This window comes from Aedes aegypti, chromosome 2 (assembly GCF_002204515.2).
Source record: "Aedes aegypti strain LVP_AGWG chromosome 2, AaegL5.0 Primary Assembly, whole genome shotgun sequence".
NCBI classification, from domain to species: domain Eukaryota; kingdom Metazoa; phylum Arthropoda; class Insecta; order Diptera; family Culicidae; genus Aedes; species Aedes aegypti.
The window spans coordinates 176,357,838-176,378,309 of record NC_035108.1 but is presented as its reverse complement, the minus strand read 5'-3'; the positions used below and the strand labels follow the sequence as shown (position 1 = coordinate 176,378,309).

Genomic DNA, 20,472 nt, shown 5'->3' with positions numbered 1-20,472 from the left:
CTCTCTGAAACGAAAAGAAATTTAAATCTGATCCCTCTCCTATTATGCTGTGAATTCAGATATATGTGTAAAAAAACCCACAAAATCATCACATTGAACAAAAAAAAAGTATTTTGAAATTTCTCACCAAAACTGCAACTCTGCATCAATTCTTATGTAGCAGAAACTAAATTTGGGGGCAACATGAATGACACATGAATGTTTTATTATCTTACCTGAATGTGTCTTCGATCAAACACATACAAACTCTAAGTTTTCATAAACAAAAACTTTATTACCCGTTAACGGTAGACTAAATAATGCAACGTATGAGAAAAAAATGAACATTTTCTGTTCACATCAAATATGTAAACTGATCATACCACACTCTTTCTTCTTAGAAGTTTTGTCGTATCATAGCAGGCCATAGCATTTAAACAAAATATTAAATTCTCCTAGTAAGCCGACAAGTCATCACAGTAAGTTTCCTTGGAAACACACGTATTGAGCAAAATCAATTGCATCAAATTTTTCATCTTCCGGCTGACAGCGTGACACTTTTTCGATTGTCAAGGCTGTAGTAGCACACTCTGCTGAAAAAAGTGATTTATTTTCACTACACATTTGTTCAATCCAATCTTCCTTAATTAGATTTCATAATTTCACTTCAATCAATTTCCTACGTGACTTTTACACTTAGATAAAATTTAGTAAATCTAATACATAAACATTTTTATATATTACTGATTTATCAATTCTTGCAAGCAACGCATTTAGAATGATCATTACTTTAGAACCTGCTAATATTTCTTTATAAATAATTTTATAACAAACACATGATATCTATTCGAGATATGTTGAAAAAAAAACATTATTTTAATCAATTTTCCATTCTTTTGATAATGTTTTTGATGTACACTTTCAAAATTTCAAAATTTTTACTTCTTTTACTAAGTAATTTTCTTCAAGTGTTTCGTTCCAACTGGGACAGAGCTTGATCCACGGCGAAATGTTCTATGAGCGTTCCCTTTATTATTAACTGCGAACATTCTTTGCCTATTTACTATTTTTAAATATGTATATCACAACAAGCTCAAAGACACCCTATTTTCTGGGATGTAGAAAAAATTATTGTTCGGAAAAGATCTTCACGAGTTTTATTTAGTTATGCGGCTTGGCAAACCTCTGAACGAACACCAACACCAAAAAATCCACTTAAGGGTATAAGAAATCATTTCGTGACGCGTTCAACATTATTTTGCGATTTTGTTGTGCACATAAGTTTTTTGAGAATTATTATTTATGTATATCAATTCCAAAAATATAGAAAATCTGGCTTTGGTGTAAAATGTTGAGTGCGATAATTAAACCTTATTGTAATTTCTGTAAATTCCAGTTAGGTACTATTGCATCTTCTTTACAAACAAAAAATATAACGGTAAATGTAAATGACTGCTAATAAGAGCGGTTTCAAATTTAAAAAAAGTTTGAAATTCCAATCCCCATATCTTTCTTAGGGGTCGTCCATAAACCACGTGAACATTTTTCCTGACTTTTCAGTCACCTCCTCCCCCTCGTGCTTTTGTGTGGTTTTGACGAATAACCCCCCGCTCGCCCAATGATCATGTGTTTCTTTTGTTCATGAATGAAACCGAAATTTGAAAAATGGGAGAAGAGATATTTATGAATTGGTTTGCTATTAGTAAGCGAAATGTGAGATTATAGTGTGATAAACTTCTGCAAAAATCCCTAACAAAATTAGCTCATAAAAGATTTGTTTCTACCGCAGTGTTCCTTATTATTGTTTGAGGAATTAGTTTTCACTTAGAGATAATTTTGTATTAACATTACAGTACTAACATGTGGGGAACATTTTTTTCAAATTTTGTCAAAGTAATTTCCATAGAAATCTTAATCGTCTTCTTATCGTTGTTGGTAAAGAAGATATGAAATATTGAATTTTAAAACTTTTTTTTTTAAATTTGAACAATCCGACTGCTAATGAAACCTTTCAGGTTTAGTTGATGGTGGAATTTTCTTTGAAACACAAATGGGTGGACCGTGGTCTTTGGCTAGATACCCCCTCCCCGCTAAATGATCACATGGTTTATCAACGGCCTCTATTTTGATAAGTAATTGTTAAAAGATACATAAAACATCCATGTCGTGATAATTGTTTCACTTCTAATATTGCGAAAGAATTACGGTAATCCAGTTTGCTGTATGCACACTTAGATGTTTGATTACAATATTACATCGTCAAATGAATCGAATCCCACAAACCCTGGATCTCCTACTTCGAGGAGTCTCATACCGTCCCCAACCATGCGACTAATAGGAGACCAAAATGTAAATAAATGAAAAGTAAATCAATCACCAAACGTCAACGATAAAATTCTGCTTATAAAACGCCCGACTGTTATAGTCAAGTGTGTTTATTTGTTTCTCCCTAATATATTACCCAATACAACACGCACGGCATGAAATTCTATTTCCACTGCAAATGTATAAGTCATTGCCGATAATATAGATATACAAACATATAGATGTTGACTCTGGTATAAGTAAGAAATTCCCGCAGCACCGCGTTGGTACTTTAAATATATTTATAGAACATATCATCTCACCCCTTCTCGCACTTGGCTGTCCAACGGGTGTTGTATTTTGCTCTTCTTGCATGTTGTCCTCCGTAACAAGATGGTTCTATTTTGTGTGATGTAGAGTACTCCATACATGAGATAGTATGATGGGCGAGTAGTGTAGGTTTAGGTTTAAAGGATCCAAAGGTTGCGGTTTCGAATCCAGTTTTTATAATATTTTTTTTGTTTTTCATATTTTGGTTTCTAAGGCAAATTTCTTGTGGCGGAGCCTTGGGGCAATCGGGTATATGGGGTAGCAGCCAACAAGGGAAGGTCACGATGGTGTTACACGGGGTTTTCAACCGGACTATTTTTGTTGGATTCAACATGTTGAAATATGTAAAACCCCAAAGCCTTTCGGGTGATGAGCCAGGCAGATGTAGTATGTTGTTAACAAAATGTTAATAAAATCTTAAATTTGTTTTACCAAATTAGGATGATAGAAGAAATGAATGTAATGTTTGGAATGATACTAATAAAGAAATTAAAAAAAACATGTACATCGTAATGTTCTGAATGGCTTCAACGGATGACGCATGAGTTTGGATACTAAGTTCAAATAATGACTTATTCAGTAGGTACAAGAATGTTGACACTTTTGACCGGGTTAAATCCGCTCGATAAAGGTAATAAATACATTATTTAGAAAAGAGATAACTTAACTTTATATAAAATGAGTAGTATAAAATCGGTAAAATAGAATGATGTTTGATTTTGGATGATGTTATTACTTTTCATAAAAGTAACATTGTTGCTAAATAAATAACTTAACTCAAGAAAATTGTTTTAAAAAGAACAAAATGTTTATTATTTGTGTGTGATTTTTTGTGTATTCATACACTAACAAAAGAGGCCATTTGAAATTACAGATCTGACTGTTATTTTTTTAGTTTCAGTTCAGTCATTTAAAACGACAATATTTTCACTTGTCCCACTAGTTTCCAAATTTTTCAATATTTACCTTGAACTTTGGCACAAACATTAAATTTAAATATAGCATAGATTTAGTAGGAAACAATCTGAAAAATATAGTAGATCTTATTCATTTTATTTTTTTTTTCAGAACCCTCTCTATACGATTTCCTTTACCCATTTGTCACACGGTACCTTATTTCGATAGTCACTCAAGCAAAATGATTATCTAAATACAGGGACCGGAATCTATTATGATAATTCGTCACAAGATATCGGGTTGAATTTCATATATTTGCCTGAAGAACCAAAAAATAAAATCAAAATATATCCTCGCGCTTATTCAGATTCGAACCAAGGACCTCCCGATTTATAAACCAGTACTAACTCCACGAACTTATCGACGCTCGATGTGTGATGTGACAAAAGCAATATATAAAGCGTTTTATATTGCAATATTCATTCCATTCCTCTGACATGTCCACCATCCATTTGCCGCGTGACCATTTGCCTAAGTGTGCGTTTCCGATGCCATCATTCGGCTTCGGATTGGTTGTGCAATTGTGTGGGTCGGGCATAAACATTTAGATTGCTCGAATTTTCAAGTCCAATGTGCTCGATTTCAATTGACGGGTTTGCCCGTCTACGCTTAGGAGGCGAATTTTACCATCAATAGGTGGATTTTGCACCTAATACGCTAGGAGGGAAATCCGCCATCCGATTTATTTTGGGTGTACACATTTGTGACAAACATTCCAACATGTATGGCGATGATATGAACCCTTTTTTTCCTTTTTTTTCTTTGTTCTTGGAAATCATGAAACACATTCAGCCATACCGAACTGAAAACCATTTTCTTCAATTTTTGTTCAGCCAGAGTGAACTGAGTACCTCTTGATTTGAAATCAAATCTAATTAAATGGAAAATATTTGATGATTTTTTTGAGTATTCTATCTTGAGTTACTTATTGGACCCTATTAGTCATATGTGAACGGTGAATTTTTCAAAAGAGTCATTTGCGATTTACTCGCAGATGAGTGAACTTTAAAGTTTAATATCTCAAAATAATGCTTTTGGCACTTGGTGCGGTTTAGCAGAACCCCGACCATTTGTAAGAGCAATATACATTTGTTGTGAAATGTGAAACATAGTATTTGGTCTAAATTGTATTGAAAATGGTATCTAATCAACCGATTAGTTGTTACCAAGTGACCAAGGGGCCAATTCAGGAGGCCATTGAACGGTTCTGGAGTAGTGGCCAATTTATGTTTTCGGTGGAACCAAGCCATGCGGCACATCAAAATTTGCAGAATTTTATAGCAAATTGATCCAAGACGTTGCTATCAGAGCATGGCAACATTGTCTATATGGTTTCCCATCGCAGATACTTGGGTTCCCTAGGGGGTCCTGGGAAAGTGGCCAATTCATTCATATGATAGAATCATGTCAGGCGACCTATCAAAATTTTCAGAAGTTCATACAGATGTTCCGGGAATTCTGGAGAAATGATCAAATAATTCATTTGATGTAATAATATCATGCGACACATCAAACTTTTCAGAATTTCATACAGAATCCATGAGATGTTCACTTAGTCATCTTGTTCAATGTTGGTCAACACAGTGGTTCCATAATAGGTTCTGGGATTCCCGAAAAAGTGGCCAATTCATAGTTTGATAGCTGATAAAACTGCCTAGTGTGGTCAGTGCCGTAGCGTGCTATTGGCCAGGTTGGCACCCGCCAAGGGCGCCAGCCTTTAGGGGGCGCCAAAACGCGTGCCATAATTTGTAAAATTTTAGAAGAAACATATTTCATTAGGGGGTCTCTCGAAGAGACAGTTAAAAAACTCTAAATATGACAATGCAAATTATTGGACCTAGATAGTCCTAGCGAAAAACGCGCAGCTACAATGAGGGTTGTTAGTTCAAAACCTATATTCTCCTGGGCATAGAGTATATTCGTGCTTGCCACACGATATCCAATCCAAATGCAAAAAATGGTCAATTGGCAAGTATAGCTTTCAGTGAAAACTGCGGAAGTGCTCATAAGAACACCACTTAGTTTAGTTTTATTGGAACATGACGTAAAGATTTTTTAGCAAGTTGAAATAAAACTAGTCTCTGATAAAATATTTTTGTGAAGACATTTTCTACATCCTTCCAAGTGATTTTTTTGCCTTTATTGGTTGCTCATTCCAATAAACCATTCCTCTCACAAAGAACGAGTCACCATACATCCCTCATTTATCTGAAAAGCAGGCTCTGTCCCAGTTAAGACGTAACACCAGAAAAACAAGGTGAAAAATTAGAATTTGAAAAAAGTGTTACTCATTTGATTTTAATGAAATATTTTTGACACAAAAATTCAAGTTAAGGCGAAACAGTTAAGAAGACAAATGAAATATTGAATCAAAACTTTAAAGCCACAAATCTTTTGAAAGAAGCCGCGAACAACAGTGAAATTCTAATTTAAGTATTTTGTGCACTACTTAGCAGAAAAAAAGTTTGGTCAATTAATTTACTATTTCTTCAGTAAAGTGCCTTTAAAACGGTAATTGGGGTAAATAAATTTCGACAATAATTGGATTCTGAGCTGATTCACATTGAAGCAGTATACTGTAGCATATGTATCATGAATGTGGGTCTTTGACAGAATACCATGCGAGTTTTTGACAAAATTTTAAGTAGGATTCCTAGTCAGCTTTGGTGGGCGTTTTCACGTGATTCTGAATCGAATAGCATCTTATTCAAGAATCAGATCGAATATTCAGAACAATCCTCACAACATTCCGAATCAAGTTATTAAAAAAATATTTGACATTGATATGAGAACAGTAGTGAAAAGCCATAATACAGTTAACACTCCCTTACTCGATATTCCGTATCTCGATATCGAGTTAGAGAACCATAGTAAAAGTTGGTTTTCATGGCTAACTCGATGGTCCCTTAGATCGCAGTTGCACTGGTTTTGTCAACCCGGGAGCATCATGACAGCTGCAGTACAACGTCAATGTACCGAAAAATTTTGGTCCGTGGTACTGTCAAACTCAATGAAATCATGGAGTGTTCTCAAAATAGGGCGTAAACTAGAATTATGCTTGATGGACATAAAAAAAGTTTTACATATTTTGTTTGGCATTTGTAACATCATTATAAACGAGTGATCACCAAATAGCGATTCTCTAAAAGGATTTGTACGGTCATCGGGAAGATTTTGTATGGCCCACGAGCGAGTTTTGAATAGTGGTGTGATGTGGTCCGCATGCTGTAAGTTGCTTATAGTAACCGTTCCTTTGTTTACGAAATTATTTTTTGACCACTTGGCAATTCAAAGCAAGACAAATTTGTTAGGGATCGTTCAAATATTACGTTCAAACACAACAAGGAGAGGTAAGGGATATTTTGTAGTGTTTCGGTCTATACAATAAATTGAAATTTTCCATATAAAACCTGTTACTTCAGGGAAGGAGGGGGTTTAAATTGGCAAATTTCTTCGTCACATAATATTTGAATCATCCCTTAGATATTTACGATAATCATCAATTTATGGGAAATTGACTGTAGTTATAAGCTTGAAATCAATCTAAGATTATATCAACTCGCAGTACATTTTATTTTGCGGATTTGAACACTTTTTTTCTCATACTCACCACCAGATGTCTAAGTTTCAATCAGATAAGCTTATTGGATGAAGTATCCCGCTTTTACGAACGCTAATATCACCAAAAATTAGCCCACTTTTACAAAAAGGGATCTAGTGATCTGGCGTTTGACTTGGGTCGCTTGATATGGACTTATCCACCGGTGCACTAAATTTACTCAGTCCAAGAATTTTTACACTTGATCGAAACACGTGGGAAGCATCTACGTGACCCGCTAAAACGTCAAAATTCTTTAACTGAGTGAATTTATCACACCGGTGGACAAGTCAATAGGATAATATTTTCAAAGCTGAACGATCACTTCGACATTTGGTGGCTAGTAGGAGAACCGTCATAAAAGAGATTGAGTTGAGACCGCACCGTGTGCAGCATAGGAAAGTTTGCTCTTTATATTTTATAATATTACACTTTTTCTCGGAATAGTTATGTTGTAGACGATCAGAGAGCATTGAAAAACCTGATAAACTTTTTTTCCTTCGAAAATGTACAGATCCTACAGTGCTCATGTACGATTAGTGGGATAAAATTGGAAAATTGGTGTTTGGCTACATAGGTTATAAACCTCCGGATTCTTTGTTTGTGGTTAAATTTGTTATGAAATCACGCGTATCGCAAGAATAAAGGGTCGAAATGATTATGCCAATGGAAAATAGTTTAATAATTAATTGATTATGAGCTAATTTTTGGGTAAAAAAAAATGAATTTTGGACGTAAACAAACATTTTCAATGACATTTCTCTCCTTCTTCCCTAGCGACCTCTATGATGGTGGCGCATTAAATTTGCCTATTGACCGGAACAAAGCCAAACGTCAATATGTTGGATCCCTACCAGAAAGTAAGCTAACTTTTGGCGGCCATTACCGCTTTTAAAAAGCTGGATAGTTCAGCCAATGGACTTATCCACGGTCTACTTTTCTTGTTGATTTTTTCCGATCTAAATATGTTTACATAAAATAACATCCAAGCCAACACGAATGTTCATCGGATGAACAATGCGTGGATGAATGTGCAACGAAATCATTTATTTTTCTGTATACATCGCCCGCTGTAAAGGTTTTCTTCACGCTGAAAGTTGCAGCGTGACGTCATCGTATATTAGTTCATAGGCTTATTTGATTGAAACTTAGACCTCTGGTGGTGAGTATGAAAAAAAGTGTTCTAATCCGCATAGAAAAAAAAACTGCAAATAAAAAAATATCACTTTTCGACTTGATTCGATCTCCAATAAAAATATAAGGACACCGTCTCCAGCCATTTAAGCTGCACGGAATGTAACTTAACACTAGACAATGGATAAGGATGCTCCAGTGGCACAATTGAGAAACATTCCTGACGAAAAGTTTCAATGGCTGGAGTGGGAATCGAACCCACACCCAATGACACGATGATTGTACCCCGTTTGGCATAAAGTCGTTTGGCATAAGGTCGTTTGGCATAAAGCCGTTTGGCATAAAGTCGTTTGGCATAATGATCGTTTGGCATAATGGCCGTTTGGCATAATGGCCGTTTGGCATAATGATGGATTTAGAATAAATATCGGCATTTTTAAGCATTTACCAAGATCAACACCACCGAGCCCATAGCAAAAAATGTTGGTAGGTTCTTAACAAGCGTGGTGTTCGTTCAGAGATTTTCCAAGCTAAGAATTTCAAAAATTGTTGTGTGACATTAGAGAGCATTACTGAATAAAACTCTTGACGGGTCTCTACATCTCAGAACATAGAGTATCTCTGAGCTTGTTGCGATATACAGTCGACTCTCCACATCTCGATGTTCTACATCTCGATATCTCTCCTTATGTCGATGGTTTCATAAGTCCCTTCAGTCTGCATACATTTTCACTCTCCATATCTCGATATCCTCATTATCTCGATATCTCCATATCTCGATGTGTTTCTGTTGATTCTTTGTTCTAAATTTTCTCTTCGTATGTCGATATGATCTATATCAAAGGTTACTAGACCAATGTTTTGGGATTTAAAACAAATTAGGAGCGCAAAATGACGTTTGTTTGTTTATTACTTTCTTGGCAACGGAGTGTTTTTCAATCCAGTATTCATCAAAAATTTGTTCTATGTCTCAATCTCTCCCTATCTCGATGGTTCCTTCGATATCGAGATGTGGAGAGGCGATTGTACATATTTGAAAACAGCAAATTGGCAAAGAAAGTTTGCAGTTATTCATCAAGGGAACGCTCATAGAATATTTCGCTGCAGATCAAGCTCTGTTCCAGTTGGGACGTAACACTCGATGAAAATTACTTGATAAAAGAATGTTTTTTTTTTTTGGAAAATATCAAAAGCTCTCATTCAAAGATCTATCAATGCGACTTAATGCAAAAATAGCCTATATACGAGAGCAGATTATTTTTCGTTTAAAATGTTTAAGGCTCTAACGCAAAAAATCTTTTCACAGCATAGCTCAAATGAACAACACATCTTTTTTCAAAGAAAATATTTATGGCAAAACTTTTCAACGGTTCAATTTAAATTCTAATTTTGGAAGTGTACATCAAAAATATCGTCTTTTATCGAGAGGAGAGAAGATTTATGATTGAAATAATATTTTTTTTCCAGCATATCTTGGAAGGAGATCACGCGTTTGCCCCAAAAAAGTATATGTGGAATATTGGCAGGAACTAAAGTAATTATCATTCTAACAACACATCTGGCAAGAATTGATAAAACAGCAGAATATAAAAATGGTTAACATTTAGCTTTACTAAATAATAAAATTTAAAACAGTATAAATATAAAGAACAGCCTATTTTTAAAAGAAGGCAAAAATCATAATTAAACCAATTGAAGAATGGACGCCAAAAATTATTGCGGCATAATAAAAGAGAGAAGGAGGTATTCTGTCATTCTCGGCTATACACATGTTGGCAAAAATGCTGAGGACGGTAAAAATCGAAAGAACCGCCAATTAAATAAAGAAGGGTGTATATTAGATGGTCAGTTCGTTCACCACCCTGACATGTATAAAGTTACGACAATTATGAGTGCTTAAAACTTTTCGGGGGAGTGGGCTAGTCGGGGAAACGGGATATTCGGGGAACTGGCGTTCGGGGAAAAGTAGCACAACCCATCGAAGTAACTGCAGTAATCGATTTCTCTTTTCGCTGATAATTTGAGCAGATCAATGATATCGATTGCCGCCCTTTTGTCAATTAGAAACAAAAAAATACTTTAAAAATATAGCTCCAAAGAACAGCTTATGCATAAAAGAAGGAGACATTTATTGAAATTTTAAATCAACAGTTTTTATACCCATAATTTTGGTAACGTCTTATTTAGAAAAACAAAAATAGAACAATCAAAAGAAGGGAAAATTTGTGCTTAATATATAAAAATCTTCAGTACAAAAATTTGTTCCAATAGCGAAACTCAAAATAAGAATTAATACTTGAAAGAAGGGTATTTTCTGGATAAATAATAAAATACTATCGACAATAACTTTCCTAATATGCTTAAATTTACTCGAGAGTGAATAATTGTTGAATAAAGTGTCTTTTATAATTAGTTGACTTCAAAAAAGCCTGATGTCATCAGAAAGATGCAATTGCAACGTAAATACGAAATATTGAGAAATTCTTGGTTTCAGACTCATTATGCCAAACGACTATTATGCCAAACGACTTTATGCCAAATGACCATTATGCCAAACGACCTTATGCCAAACGGCATTATGCCAAACGACTTTATGCCAAATGACCTACCACCGACACGATGCGCTTAAATGCCTAACGACACTAACCGCACGGCCACGAGGCTCACAAAATTTTATTTTATTTTACGGCCAGCGCTTTCTTTTGAGGGCATAAAAGCGATCCACAAATCAGTTAGGCTGTATTGTAAGTAATTTCTTATAGATTACTTTTCCGCAAAACAAAGCACTAACACGTCATTTAATCTTTTCATCGAACGAATTGGTACGCTCTTAAGTTCATTTGGTGCTTTTATTAAATTTATTTCCATTGGCAGACGAAAATATCAGACTCGCCCTTATTTCATTTCATTCCATTCGTTGTTTTGCACCCGTCAACAACGAAACAAAATTCCGATCTGCCATAGTGAAAAATTGTGCCGGCAGCGGTGGATGGCCCCATTGTTTACGTTGAAAGTAGGTACAGGAAAATTGCGTTATCTGTCACTTCGCGGGGGGGTTGGGTTTTGTATTCTGCTACTCGATACCTCCCTAACTCGATGGTCCCTTCAATATCGAGTAAGGGAGAGTTAACTGTACTAAGTTTTACTCTATTGGACAAGAATTTAAGAAACTTAAGCAAAAGTATATGGGTCAGCAATTGTCAACAAGCATTTCTTAGGGAATATACACTATACTGATATTTCAATAGATCCCAGTAGTCTTAACAGGAAATGTATTAGAAAACTCAATAACTTCCGGGCTATCAGATAGTCCTCCTGAGAATAAAATTTGGTTTACTGTGTATGACTTCTTACAGAACTTTATCCCATCATTGAATGTCTGTATACAAAGTTTTAATAAACAGCAATATCATAATCCTTGAGAATTTTGATGAACCATTTTTACAGAAGTCGCACTAGAATTTCGTGTATTACAGGTAATATAATGCTTTCTTAATATGTTTAAAAACAACTTGAGCTTCAAACAAGGAGCGCTCAAATGTGGGTTCGCCAAGGGCGCCATGAGACCACGCTACGGCTCTGAGTGTGGTACATCGAAATGTTCAGAATGTCATAGAGAATTTATCAAAGATATTTTCAGTTATCTAAAGTAACATTGACTCCCTAATGGTTCCGTAACAGGTTCCGGGATTCCGGAGAAGCGGCCAATTCAAACATTTGATAGAACTGAGACGTGTGACACATAAAAAATTGCAGGATTCCATAGAAAAATAATCAGAGATAATTTATGTTACCTAAAGTAACATTGGCCACCTAGTGGTTCTGTAACAGGTTCCGAGATTCCCGTATAAGTACCAAAACCAAAAAAAAATTGTAAAAGCTGAGCTGTGCAATACATCAAAAATTGTTGAATTCCATACAGAATTCATCAGAGAACTCTTCAAGCATCGAAAACAACATCGGCCATACAGTGGTTCCGTAACAGGTTCCGGGATTTCCTAAAATGTGACTAACTCAAACATATGATAGAACTACAGAAATTCTCAGAATTTCATACAGAATTGATAAGATAAATCTTCAGTTATGTAAAATAAAATTGGTCACTTACTAATTGGCCCTGTAAAAGGTTTCGGGAGTTCCAGAAGACAACCAGAAGTCGCATTTACGTAAAAAGTCGTTTACTTGTGTGGATCACACCCGCACAACATGGTGAATGAAATCGTTTGATTGATAAATTTCCTCGCATAGAACGCTATTTACTGAGTGCATCAATACATTTTGTTTCGTTCCGTATAAACGTACAAAGGAAGTCGAATCAATCCGTAGCAGCTGTCAAATCAACTTTGTTATCATTAACTAAGTCGTATAAGGTTACAGATTAATTCGTTATAAAATCTGTACACTCGCATTGTATGTCAATTTTCATCATATAAATTATCGTCTCCACTTTTGTACGCATAAGGCTTTTTCACGACATCTTTTACGGAATCTTTGCTCATATAAGCATCGCATAACGCAAGAGGTGATTTCGTTATATGTACGTTCTGGTTGTCTGGGATGACCAATTCAAGTAGTTGATGGAACTGAGCCTTGTGGCACAACATATCTTTTAAATTTTCTTGAGCAGTTATCTGCAGTTGTCTGCAGTTATCTCAAATGAAATTGCGAACCAAGTGGCCTCGTAACAATTTTCAGGATTCGCGGATAAATCAACAATTCAAATATGTAATGGGACTGAGTGCGACTCATCAACATTTGTAATTTCATAGAGTATTTATCAAGGATGTCTTCAGTTATCTAAAATAACATTGGTCACTCAGTGGTATATAAAGTTAAAATTTTATAGAGAAATAATCAGAGATGTCCACAGTTATCTAAGATAACATTGGTTACTTAGTAGTTTTGAGAGTAGGATAAATGACCGATTTAAACATTTGATGGAACCTAACCGTACGGCTCATAAAACCCTTTAGAATTTAGTTATCAACTTGAACTTAGTAATAACAGAATTTACTGTTACTTTGTTATTCGACCAACATATTCGAGTTCTCATTTTTGTTATGTTGGCTGTTAATTTAGCCAAGATGATAACAAAATCAGTTATCAAATTATTATATCCAGGTAACAAGATTTCTTATCATTTTGTTGTTCAACTTTGCTCGGGTAGTGTGCATGAAAGTTTTGGTTTGTGAATATCTCAAGAGCCTGACCATTTGGAAATATGACGTCTTCGGCAAAGTTGTTCAGTAGCTCCAGGGCTATCATTATTTGATCCAATAAATATGAGTGAGAGCTAGTGAGAATGAAACTTTTGTTTAGCGGATATCTCAATATCCTGAAAGATGATGTCTTCGTTAAAGTTGTTCAGTAATTATTCAATTAAGAATGTTGCCACCATGTGACGCCAGTTAGCATGAAACATTTGTTATGCAAATATCTCAGGAGACTGATCATTTAGTAAGATGGCGTTTTCGGCAGATTTATTCTAGCCAATGTTGCCACCAGGCATGCTCACTTGCGCCACCTGTTCGCAATATTTCGAATTTCTTGATTCAAATAATGATACTTCAGGTACTGAAAAACTTTTCCGAAGACGCCATCTTTATGAGTGGTCAGGCTCCTGAGATATCTGCACAACAGCATAGCCTAATGACAAAATTTTGAATTTCTTGGAAAAATAAAGATAGCCCTTGAACTTTGTCGAATACGTCATCTTTCTAAGTAGTCAGGATACTGAGATATCCGTTCAAAAGCTTCATGCTCACTAGCGCCGCCTGTGCCGCATGACGCCTCACTAGTGCGTTCATTATTATGCGACTTCCATGTACTATTGTTTATTTTACCACATTATAAAGGGCCATACTGTAAACAAAAACCGGTGGAGTGTTGTTCTTAATATGATTCTTGAGGAATAAATTTTGGTTTGGTGTCAATAGATTTTTTTTTGCACAATGATAACATATATATCACAACTGTTGTACAAAGTACAACAGCGTGACAGCCCGAAGGTTAAACTATGATGTATGAAACTTTTTTAGTGATTTATCCATAAAACATGCAGTATAGGACTTCAACTCTCATGTAGGTTCAAATTTCACAATTAAATTTCGATTATATCGTTTTTTTTAACATGCCTGCAGGTTACATTCAAAATTTGTCTTTGCTTTTACAAGACAAGATACAATACTGTTCTAAAGCATAAAAAATAACTTTTGGGTATCAAGAGTATCATGAACTATACTGATAAGTATTCTGTAAAACATAAAGTTTGAATTTTGTGGTAAACAAGCTGACAAACTTGCATGCAAGTTAACTGAGATTGTTGAATAATGAATTTCCAACATCCAATATTCAGCTACCCTGGATTAAGTAAACAGCGGTATGTTGGTGCTTGAGACGAAAAATGTTTCGCATTACACTGCCATGAAATTTAATAAAAAATCGTGTTATTTATTGAAATTTCAGGCAAATCAACTTTCTACCCATAATCATTATAGTAACTAAGGACTGTTCATTTTATAAACTGGACACCTTGTGCATGCTGAATCTTTTTAATTTATCAATGAAATTGCACACGAATATGGAACAAAGTTTAGAGCGATAGATTTTTGGAGCTTTTCAAAATTGATTCAAATTTGTTGTTAGAAATTGGCTGAAAAATTCGACAATCTATATTTTTTTATTTTCAAAAAAGGTTTGTTCTTTGAAAGCATCATCAATCTGAAGCCTGCTGAGAAATATCAAGTTTTTTTTTTGAAGCAACAATTTTGCAGATATCATAACATCATTTTTCACCGATTTTTTTATGTGAAAAATATATTTAATTTAAAGGGAACTGATATGAGTAGATTTTTTTTTTCGGTTTAAAGTACGTCCTGACGGAAGAGCTAGTATATTATTAATATAAAAAAAAAACTTACCCCTTCATAGAGTTTCTTATGTAGTCCCCATTCCACATATAAAGCACAATAGAAAAACAAATAATTTATTATAAGAGTCCTTTCAAAACACAATGACAATCATCAAAATTCGCAACACTGCTATCATAAAATCGATTTTATTATCCACATATTATTTTCATAATATGTTATCCAGAGATTACCGATTGAAATATTTGGAGAAAAACGTTTACAATTTGCTGTTGATCGAAAAATATGCGTACATGATTTTAAAAGGATGAGACTTTTTAGTAAAACGACCATTAAGAGTAAAATTCATACTTAAAACTGCGGTCAATACTCACGATTTTGCTTTTGTTTATACAAATATAGTTTGTTTAGTAATCTAAACTAGTTTTGAATACTTTTTATTTTTATTTTTTGCTGGGAGTGAAACGATAATATATCAGCAAATTAAGCCATAAATGGATAAAGCACTAAAGTTACTTAATGTCAGAGAATGCTGGAATATTTTTTTTAAGCTATACCTTTAGTAGAATAGTTAAAGATACCAACATACAGTTTGTTCATAAAAATGAGGATTCTTGTTTAGCGAAAAATAATGCTTAACTTTGACGAATAGCTTTTCTAAGAAGATTTTGGAAAAACTATTTAGTTCTTCAACCAAACGCATTTTGTAAGATCTTATATTTATTTATTTATTGTCGACAATCATGTTTGTAGACCGTTACAGAGGGTTTCTTATGCGCTAGTTACACTAAGCACTGTAGAATAATAGTTGAACGATACACAGAAAACCGATTACGATTTTATCAAAAAATAAAAAAGATATAGCATAAACATAGTGTCCCATTTATTGAATGAACAGTCCTTATTCCTCAATCTGACTTTAACACACTACTGCAATGAAAAGCTAACCGAAATAATAGGATTTATTACGCTAGTTCTATATAATATATATAATTTACGGAAAGATGTTTTAAAACTCTATCAAGAATTCTTCCGAAGATTTTTAAAGTACTAAATCCATCTGCAAGCATTTCTCTAGGCGAGGATGTTCCATAAAATAAAAATAATCAAGGATTCTGTGAAAAAATGTATTATTGAGTATTTTAGGTATTTACCTAAAGTTCTTCCTGATATCCTCTAAAGAAAGTAGATAAGTATTTTTAAGGATATCCCTTGAATACTTTTCCAGAAGTACCTTTTCAGATTTCTCCAGGAATTATTGGAGACATTACATCTAAGAGTTTCTGCAGTAATTTCTCGATGAGATATTCAATGATCCCTTCAGAGGTCCAAAAGTCTTAGTCCCTTTGATAAATCATTGAGAAATTCGTGAAGAAATTATTATAAATATTTCAGTAATTTATCCTGTACATTTTTTTTTAATTTACAATAATTTGTTAAAAAAAACATTTCTATGTATTTTCCTACTATTTTGTCTTATTTTTTTTCAAAAAAAATCTTGTATTAATCTTAGAAATAAACATCGAATGGAATTTCTTGAAGTATGTTCAAAGACATCACAAGAGAAACTTCTGAGTAAATTACGGGTAATATTGTGAAGAAACTTCTTAAGCCATTAATAAAAAATGTATGATTTTTTTAAAGATTTTGATTTAAATATGTTAAGAATTATCAGGAGTAATGCACAAAGAAATATTTCGGGAGTATCTAAAAAATGTATTGAATAAATTTTGAATGACATTCTAGAAAACATTTTGCTGAATAATTAGCCAGGACCTTAAGAATTTCATTGAGAGTTATTGTATCGAAAGAATGCTGTCTGCCATTCTAAAAATTGGATCAGGAGACATTCTTGAGGGATTTATAAAAGAATCGTTGTTTAAATTGCTGCAGGAAAAATCCATTTTAATCCTAGAAGAACTTCGTTTCCCTGAAAAAAACAATTCTGGGTTATTTCTCGAAAATCTCGAAATTCTCGACGATTTCTCGAAGGAACCTTTCAAGATTTTTTTAGATTTCCTTAGGTTGGTTTCGGGCCTCTTTCTTCAACCATCAAAGAAAAATAATCTAATTTTTGGGAGTACTGCATTGTTAGTTTAACACAAATGTTTAATTCAATTCGCCAGATTTGTGCCCTTCAAAAATTTGAATTTTCATTGTTCAAAATTACTCCGGCAGGTACTATAATTTGTGCAATCCTAGCATTGTCGCATTTATCATTTGTCGTTATCAATATATCAACCAAAAACGATAAACTACTTTTTGAAAGTTTCTTGATGAGGATGTTAAAATACTATCATCGCCATATTTTTGATTATTTTTTTAATTAAAGATCGCAGTTCCAAATCAGTCCCTCAATAATTCTCATTCTCAGTCGAAAACCTTTATTAACCTCATTTTTCGATAGGACTAGTGCAGCGCTTCTCAGCCTTTTTTAAGCTGCGACCCCCTTTGAAGTTCTACAAACATCCCGCGAACCCATGAAAATTCATGTTTTTGGAATCGGAGTTTATGGAATGATCTTAACATGAATCAATCAATATGCTTGACAGGTATACTCTAAGGTCACGTCCGTAATCCAACACAGAAAATGAGAAAATGCTATAATTTACTAAGAATCTAATCAGGAGTCTATCAAACATATTTCTATGAGTTTAGCTTCTAAAAAGGATCTGACAAAAATTCAACACAAAATCTTGCAGTTCCTAAAATCTTTACAAAAAATGTTTAAGGATTACACTAGACTCCACAACTTTCTCACCAACAAACTAGGTGTTTATCAATGTTAGACTAGAACTGCTTTAATAAATTTAAGGAATTTGCTATTTAGAATTTGTTGAAAATTTATCTTGTCAGATTGTCAGATATTCTTCAAGATTTTATGCAGAAATCTTTCTAGGTTTACTACAACAAAATGTCAGTCGAAAATAGTGAAGAATTTCGAATTTCTCCAATTCAATATTTCATAAAAAAAAGTTTCATAGAACGCTGGAGAAATCAGCAGAGCATAAGGCTTAAAACATACCAACCCTTGTATTCTAAAAATGAAGATATATAATAATGAATCCAATGAACAATCTTATTGGTATATTTACAATTCAAGTATTTTGTTTCCGTATTTGAATTTAAAATGAATACAAAATGAGTTGTATTTTAAAAGTTATTCTACATTTTTGAAATAAAGTGAAAAATTACGTACTCTCAGTAGGAAAGAACTCATATTTTGGATCTAAGGTTAACTGATAGGAAAACAAAATAATTGTTCTTTTTTTATAGGGAGCCACGCTTGTACTTATTCTAATGAAGGTAATGAGGTAACTATCTTCTGTTTTGGTTAATCACTTCGTTTCGCATTATTTATCTTGCCATATAAAATCCTACATGAATCAGAACAATAAAAAAATATTTGTTGTTAATTTATGACAAAATTTGTGAAGTAAGGTAGGTGAGGATCCAAAAATAGAATCAGGTGGTCTGAATGCCTCCTTACCCTATAAAACAATTATTTTTTTAAATGAATAATCTGAAAACAAAAAGCGATTCACTAATGAAAGGTGAATTATTATTCCCAAAGTTTCTATAAAATACAATTAGATAACAAAAAAATGTTAGATGGTTGAATAATGAGACGTCCTAGCTGAACATGGTGTACACAATTCATGTATCCTTCGCCAATATAATGAATTCTATTTTGTTCACAAACCAATTGTTAATCAATAGTTGACTGTCTTATTGCAAGTATGAATTTGATGCCTTTTGATATCATCTGATAAGTAACAAACCAATACTGCGGTGTTCAATTGAACGGGACAATTGAATTTCTCTGCTGCTATTGTCTTGTCGATATATAGCCACGTTACCACTACTGCATTAGGTCAACAGATCCAAATGATCCACTTAATCCTTGTTTAATCTTTTTGTTCACGGTCTTCGCATCTTTTTTGTTGGAAACATTTCCATCGCTTCATCGACCACTATCAGAGAATTGGCATTGCAACAGCCAAAATATGCAATGCCGACACTATTTGCACACTGACGATAGTACTGCTCTGCGAATTCCTTACGATAGCAATCGAACGCATTAATTGCGCTCTTTTCGTGTTTTATTGCCTTCATTTTCATATTTTGCACACCATCTTTCTTTGCAATATTTCCACGCCCGCATAAGAGATATAGCTCACTCCAAGAAGCTAATCTTCTGCAAATAGATTTCAATGCGATGAACTCAATTCGGCCGGACCAAACCACAGTTACGAGCTTGCTCTTTGTCACTCTTGCAAAATTACATCTGTGCATAACTTTTCCAAATAAACTGGCACTTACACATGGTGTACACAAAACCGGCCAATAACTGCTGTGAAGCTTAATCTCAAATATACACTTCAATTAACGACTCACGACCGGTGAACGTTTTGCACACAATTAATCACCAACGAGAGAAAAACAAGCCGACTAACGAAACCACGAAAATCTTAAAACTCCGCACGGCGAAGATGAGCAACTTGAACGAGACAAAAACAAAGATTGCACAAATTACGAAACGGCCAGCTTGTACCACAATGCAGTAATGGTGGCATACGGGTGCGCGCGCTCACGGTTGCACAGATCTTCACACACACGAGGGTTCACGGGACTTCGGACCCACAACGAATGCCACAACTCTTGTCAAGTACTGGCGGCTGCTCGACCGCCGAGACTTTTCACGAGCCGATCGCAGACTCGAAACTCAAAATCACTCACGCGCGCGCGCTCGTTTCGGTTTTGCTCCCAACAACGTTCGATACCGAGCTACGCCAGAGAACTAACTCGTCGGATCTTACCGCTGACCTGACTTGGCTCCACAATCCTCAAATCGTGCACGCTCTGCTTCTCTGTTCCAACCAACCTCTTCTATCTATGTCGTTGCTTGCATCCACGCGGCGGGGTGAGATGGGGCATTCCGAAAAAAGCAAAGCGGCAAAAAACGGCAAAAATCAATGCACACACTATCAAAACTGCGAGCGCCCAAAAGAGCAACCAGCCAGCCGACATTGCAGCGTGTTTGCCATTGCCATCGGCAAGCAGACCTCCGAAAAGCCCGGCTCAAAAACGCTTCGCTCCCATCGTTGCATGCATGTGGTGTAAAAATGCGTAACACACTTTATCAGTGGTTTTCAAACAATCAGCTGATTAATTTTTGTCTGTGGTTTTCAACCTTTTTCGTTCCCTGAAGACCGTTAAAAAAATTTAAAGGTCCTATTCTCCCCATAGAAAGAGTGATTTTTCATACACATTGTATGTGATTTAAATTAATTCAATAAT

The 20,472-nt window shown here is 34.6% G+C and overlaps 1 protein-coding gene across 1 annotated transcript in view; it reads right to left on the bottom strand.

Moving 5' to 3' along the window:
* LOC5566023 overlaps positions 1 to 20,038 on the bottom strand; it is a 345,245-nt gene extending 325,207 nt beyond the window's left edge. The window contains exon 1 of the mRNA XM_021843239.1: positions 19,495 to 20,038. The gene's annotated coding sequence lies outside the window, so the exon portion shown is untranslated. The remainder of the gene's footprint in view (positions 1 to 19,494) is intronic.
* Positions 20,039 to 20,472: the final 434 nt, after the last annotated feature.